We start from the raw sequence: 7,793 nt of genomic DNA on the forward strand, positions 1-7,793 counted from the left end.
ATAACTGACATGTTTCTTACAGAGGGATTAAGTAAGAAAATTAATTATATATAAATATACATAAAATATAATTAATTATGAATTTAATGAAATATGTTTACAATAATAAAATATATAAAAAAATATTGAATGATCCTACAAATTTTGTTTCTGACTGTAATTAAAACAAGGAAGAACGCTATAGTCGAGTACCTCGACTATCAGATACCCGTTACTCAGCTAAAGGGACCAAAGGGAAATGGAGATATGCAAGCAGCAAAGCGAGATTTAAAAGCGCCACCTACTGGCGGAAGACAGACTTAAGCATTGTGGGCGTTAGGGTAGGCGTGGCAAATTTTTGGATCAATCGATAGGCATTGACGAGACCAATACATTTCAGTTAAAATTTTTAATCTAGCATAAAAATTGTGGGCGCCACAGGCTTGGGCGGTTTGTGGGCGTTAGAGTGGGCGTGGCATATTCGCATAACAAACTTGCGCTGCGTACAAGGCTACGGAATCTAAATCTGAAATCCCAATACTCTATCTTTGATAGTTTCCGAGATATCCGCGTTCATATTTACGATTTTTTGACGTTTGTGGGCGGTTTGTGGGCGTTAAAGTGGGCGTGGCAAACTTTTTTTTGGGTCAATCGATAGGTATTGATAAGAACAATTCATTTCAGCTTAAATTTTTACTCTAGCATCAAAACTGTAGAAGCCACAGTTTTGGGCGGTTTGTGGGCGTTAGAGTGGGCGTGGCACTCTACTGAAACAAACTTGCGCTGCGTAAGAAGCTCAGGAATCTGCTCGGCAAATCGCAATAGCCTAGCTCTCATAGTTTCCAAGATCTCAGCGTTCATCCGGACAGACAGACAGACGGACAGACGGACAGACGGACATGGCTAGATCGACTCGGCTAGTGATCCTGATCAAGAATATATATACTTAATGGGGTCGGAAACGCTTCCTTCTGCCTGTTACATACTTTCCGACGAATCTAGTATACCCTTTTACTCTACGAGTAACGGGTATAACTACAGGTACAAATGAAGGGGAAGTATTTTATTCAATGTCCTTGGGTCTTGGGCATGTGACTTTGATAACGGTCAGGTAATGATAGTTCTCTGCAAGTGTGTTTGGCTAACACATCTAGAAACTTGAACTTGTGTTCTTTGATAATTCTTAATAAGAGACTATAGCAACTCATAATACTTGTTAACATTTAGTAACCATCTAAAACCAAGTACTTTACAGATACTATACAGTTAGTAACCATCCAAAACCAAGTACTGTACAGGTACTATACAAAAAGTAACCATCCAAAAACAAGACTAAATAGAAAGTAACCATCAAAATACTGCTAGGTAACAACTAAATGCAACGTGTTCAACGTGTCAAGTCCATGCCAATATGAGTACTACCCTAAAAAATCATATATCTCTGGATAATCTTCAAAGTCAATATCTATTAAATTCTGGATGGAGCAGTGGAGATGAAATTTCTACAGGACCCCACTTCAACTTTTCTGTACCAATCAAATTTTGTTGGGATTGGCTGAGGTTTATAAAAAAGTTTTGTTAAATTGTAAACACGAACTAGTGTTGTTGCTAACTAAGAATCGTGGTGAATCTTGAACAAACCAGAAATTAACAAACTTTTAAGCTGGAAATTACGAATAAAACCTGGAAAGTTTTCCATGTAACTCTGAGCGATTTTGCAAAAATTAAGATGTACGATATTATTAAAAGTTGTGTAAACCTACCAATCGCATTCCAGAGTTGGGATATATATGTTAACCCCAAATTGGGGTATGGGAATCAACAGAGCTGAAATGTGAAATTGTCGGTTAAACTTGAAAAACCAAGATTTGCCATAATTGGATTTACACTAAATGGAGAACTTATCACAAATAACTTATCAAACTGAATTCTGAGTCATATCCATAATAATCTGAATGTCGATTTTAGTAAGAATTAGTATGCTCACCTATATGAAATGTATACAAGATTTCAATCTAGTTAATATAATCGTGAATCAAAACCATTTTTGACCCCAAATGAATTTAAATTAAAGACCCCTTTTATTGTGGTTGATCTTTCATATCAAAACGAATCAGTAAAAATTGGTCCTATTGATGTGAGAATTTCAATAGAACTAAAGACACCAAGTCATGAAAATTAATCTGAATGTTGATTTTAGTAAGAATTAGTATGCTCACCTATATGAAATGTATACAAGATTTCAATCTAGTTACTATAATCGTTAATCACAACCATTTTTGACCCCAAATGAATTTAAATTGAAGACCCCTATTATTGTGGTTAAGCTTTCATATCAAAACGAATCAGTAAAAATTGGTCCTATTGATGTGAGAATTTTAATAGAACTAAAGACATCAAGTCATGAAAATACCCAAGCTTACTGTCTCCTCATACATGACCGTTTAGTTGAATATAACCCACTAAACGGACTAATACAATGAGTTGTTTAACATTAGAAAAATGTTGAAAGATATTGTATCGATTGATGTTCAAGGTTTCTTTGATAATAATAATAATTTTATTCTAAAGGAAATTGGAATTGTATTCGAAAAAGATCCAAACTTGAATAATAGTTTTTTAATAGAACCACCATTAGATTTTACTTTGCTAAATACCAAATCTCGAAAGACTGCAATTTGGTTAACCAATACACATCACAAAATTGTTTGGAACGATGGAGAAAATAGATTACCACAAACTCGAAAGTATCTAAGGACAATTACAAGCGGAAAACAAATTATTTGTAAAGGTGTGGAAAAGAAACGATTTCTAGAGAAGTGGGTTTTGGGAGTCGTCAGCTCATTGATATCGAAGAAATGGGCTGTCCGTCATTAAACAGGTTTAAAGGAAACCGGTTTAAATATATATTTTTTTATTATCCAAATAGAAAAAATTTTCGTTTTTGGTCAAGGGATAATATTCCAGGAATTACCTTGACCTTTGCGCCTGCATCAAGGCATTTTAGCAATCCTTTGTAACAACTATTTGTGTTGTTGGTACCAGTTATAATTTGTTCGCAAATAAAAAATACTTTCCTAATTATATATTTTATGACCTCTTTTATGAAGGGATAATATTCCATGAATTTTTTCCAATACCTTGACCTTTGCGCCTGCGTCGAGGCATTTAAGCAAATCCTTTGTAACAACTGTTTGTGTTGTTGGTAACAGTTATAAATGGTTCGCAAATAAAAAATACTTTCCTAATTATATTTTTTATGACCATTTTTTATGACCTTTGCGCCTCCGTCGAGGCATTTTAGCAATCCTTTACACCATCCCCTATGTTTATTGTAGGTAACCAACTTGACTCTGGGGTTATGGTATGGTTAACAATGGGTGGTTTGCTTAATGGGATTTAAGTTATCGGTGACAAATTTATAAGTGAAAGTCACAGACATTTTTGGACAAAGGATACAATTGGTCATTTAGGTGTGGGTATACACATGTGTTATGGTGATAGAAAATGGGATAATCACAGTGTTTTTTCTTTTTTACTGTATTACGCCGGAGTGATTTCAATTACTTTCCCAATTATAGTTAGTTTTAAATCGTTTTTGACATTCATATATTTTGTTCTTTCTAGACATTTTATTGTAGCTAATAACTATAGTTATGGGATGTAAGGCTAGCTATCGTAGTTAAGATTACATTTATTATACCTACATAAGATGAAAGAACATGAAAAATGGAAATGTTTTATTTTAACAATATACTAGTTAAAGTGGATGATGTTAATATATATTCTTAGTATCTGTCATTATGAATCAAAATTGTTTATCAAAAGAGCTTCTAAACAGTTCTTTGACAGCTTGTGAGCTTGTGAATACATCTACTAAACATATAGAAACCGATACTAAACAGCTAGAAAACAACATGTATACATCTAGTAAACAACTTGTATACATCTACTAAACATATAAAAACCAGATACTAAACAACTTGTATACATCTACTAAACATATAGTAACCAGCTAATAAAAACTAGTAAGCAACTAATAGACATCTACCAAGCAGATAGTAACCATCTAATAATAGCTAGTAATCAAAGTCCAAGCAGCTCAACCGCCATCATGAATCACGAAAACCAGATGAGTATTGTAATAAAAGAGTTTATTAAACTTATTCAGAATCTTAGACAATGATGCCTTACTCATACAAATAGTATACAATTAGAATAGAACTAGAAAACCAGAACTAGAAAAATAGTTGACAACAAAAACCGATATTACCAGGTCCCAACACCTCTATCATAAACTTGAATCAGAAATTAAATTGAAAGACGCTCCTATGCTAGCTAATGATGCTTTCGAAATATGTTATAATATTATTATGGGTTACAACAAATGAATGCTTTAAAAATAATCCAACATCTGAGAAAGATTACATTGTGAGACCTATTTTATATCTATCTATGGGAACCAAGCGAGAATCTGCGTTTGGAATAACTGACATGTTTCTTACAGAGGGATTAAGTAAGAAAATTAATTATATATAAATATACATAAAATATAATTAATTATGAATTTAATGAAATATGTTTACAATAATAAAATATATAAAAAAATATTGAATGATCCTACAAATTTTGTTTCTGACTGTAATTAAAACAAGGAAGAACGCTATAGTCGAGTACCTCGACTATCAGATACCCGTTACTCAGCTAAAGGGACCAAAGGGAAATGGAGATATGCAAGCAGCAAAGCGAGATTTAAATGCGCCACCTACTGGCGGAAGACAGACTTAAGCATTGTGGGCGTTAGGGTAGGCGTGGCAAATTTTTGGATCAATCGATAGGCATTGACGAGACCAATACATTTCAGTTAAAATTTTTAATCTAGCATAAAAATTGTGGGCGCCACAGGCTTGGGCGGTTTGTGGGCGTTAGAGTGGGCGTGGCATATTCGCATAACAAACTTGCGCTGCGTACAAGGCTACGGAATCTAAATCTGAAATCCCAATACTCTATCTTTGATAGTTTCCGAGATATCCGCGTTCATATTTACGATTTTTTGACGTTTGTGGGCGGTTTGTGGGCGTTAAAGTGGGCGTGGCAAACTTTTTTTTGGGTCAATCGATAGGTATTGATAAGAACAATTCATTTCAGCTTAAATTTTTACTCTAGCATCAAAACTGTAGAAGCCACAGTTTTGGGCGGTTTGTGGGCGTTAGAGTGGGCGTGGCACTCTACTGAAACAAACTTGCGCTGCGTAAGAAGCTCAGGAATCTGCTCGGCAAATCGCAATAGCCTAGCTCTCATAGTTTCCAAGATCTCAGCGTTCATCCGGACAGACAGACAGACGGACAGACGGACAGACGGACATGGCTAGATCGACTCGGCTAGTGATCCTGATCAAGAATATATATACTTAATGGGGTCGGAAACGCTTCCTTCTGCCTGTTACTTACTTTCCGACGAATCTAGTATACCCTTTTACTCTACGAGTAACGGGTATAACTACAGGTACAAATGAAGGGGAAGTATTTTATTCAATGTCCTTGGGTCTTGGGCATGTGACTTTGATAACGGTCAGGTAATGATAGTTCTCTGCAAGTGTGTTTGGCTAACACATCTAGAAACTTGAACTTGTGTTCTTTGATAATTCTTAATAAGAGACTATAGCAACTCATAATACTTGTTAACATTTAGTAACCATCTAAAACCAAGTACTTTACAGATACTATACAGTTAGTAACCATCCAAAACCAAGTACTGTACAGGTACTATACAAAAAGTAACCATCCAAAAACAAGACTAAATAGAAAGTAACCATCAAAATACTGCTAGGTAACAACTAAATGCAACGTGTTCAACGTGTCAAGTCCATGCCAATATGAGTACTACCCTAAAAAATTATATATCTCTGGATAATCTTCAAAGTCAATATCTATTAAATTCTGGATGGAGCAGTGGAGATGAAATTTCTACAGGACCCCACTTCAACTTTTCTGTACCAATCAAATTTTGTTGGGATTGGCTGAGGTTTATAAAAAAGTTTTGTTAAATTGTAAACACGAACTAGTGTTGTTGCTAACTAAGAATCGTGGTGAATCTTGAACAAACCAGAAATGAACAAACTTTTAAGCTGGAAATTACGAATAAAACCTGGAAAGTTTTCCATGTAACTCTGAGCGATTTTGCAAAAATTAAGATGTACGATATTATTAAAAGTTGTGTAAACCTACCAATCGCATTCCAGAGTTGGGATATATATGTTAACCCCAAATTGGGGTATGGGAATCAACAGAGCTGAAATGTGAAATTGTCGGTTAAACTTGAAAAACCAAGATTTGCCATAATTGGATTTACACTAAATGGAGAACTTATCACAAATAACTTATCAAACTGAATTCTGAGTCATATCCATAATAATCTGAATGTCGATTTTAGTAAGAATTAGTATGCTCACCTATATGAAATGTATACAAGATTTCAATCTAGTTAATATAATCGTGAATCAAAACCATTTTTGACCCCAAATGAATTTAAATTAAAGACCCCTTTTATTGTGGTTGATCTTTCATATCAAAACGAATCAGTAAAAATTGGTCCTATTGATGTGAGAATTTCAATAGAACTAAAGACACCAAGTCATGAAAATTAATCTGAATGTTGATTTTAGTAAGAATTAGTATGCTCACCTATATGAAATGTATACAAGATTTCAATCTAGTTACTATAATCGTTAATCACAACCATTTTTGACCCCAAATGAATTTAAATTGAAGACCCCTATTATTGTGGTTAAGCTTTCATATCAAAACGAATCAGTAAAAATTGGTCCTATTGATGTGAGAATTTTAATAGAACTAAAGACATCAAGTCATGAAAATACCCAAGCTTACTGTCTCCTCATACATGACCGTTTAGTTGAATATAACCCACTAAACGGACTAATACAATGAGTTGTTTAACATTAGAAAAATGTTGAAAGATATTGTATCGATTGATGTTCAAGGTTTCTTTGATAATAATAATAATTTTATTCTAAAGGAAATTGGAATTGTATTCGAAAAAGATCCAAACTTGAATAATAGTTTTTTAATAGAACCACCATTAGATTTTACTTTGCTAAATACCAAATCTCGAAAGACTGCAATTTGGTTAACCAATACACATCACAAAATTGTTTGGAACGATGGAGAAAATAGATTACCACAAACTCGACAGTATCTAAGGACAATTACAAGCGGAAAACAAATTATTTGTAAAGGTGTGGAAAAGAAACGATTTCTAGAGAAGTGGGTTTTGGGAGTCGTCAGCTCATTGATATCGAAGAAATGGGCTGTCCGTCATTAAACAGGTTTAAAGGAAACCGGTTTCCCTATTGTGAAACACACCTTAAGGGCGGGGTTTGTGCTCTTAGCAATGCATACATTATTTTGACATTTCTTAAAAGTAGCCCCAAAACAATAAAATAATTTTTTCATACATCATTTTGAAGTGGAGACTAGATGTGTAAGGCCCTGTAAGAAAATAAAGTTAATTTAATGAAATTTCATGAGGAAATTGACCAATTTATTATACAATTTAAAGGGCAGATAATTGGTCAGCACTTTCAATACCTTCTAAACATAAAAACTATGTTCATGAATCGAGGTGACATGATTTCAAGACTACGAATTATGGTGAACACTACGTTATGTAATCTAGAATTGATTTCGGAAACGTGAGACTATATCATATAGCTGCGATCGGAAAATTTGTGGGAAAGTAATATGAAACAAATTATAGCTTCGGTATTTTTTGACATACTTGGGGAATAACATTAA

Source organism: Drosophila subpulchrella, unplaced genomic scaffold (genome assembly GCF_014743375.2).
Source record: "Drosophila subpulchrella strain 33 F10 #4 breed RU33 unplaced genomic scaffold, RU_Dsub_v1.1 Primary Assembly Seq435, whole genome shotgun sequence".
NCBI lineage: Eukaryota > Metazoa > Arthropoda > Insecta > Diptera > Drosophilidae > Drosophila > Drosophila subpulchrella.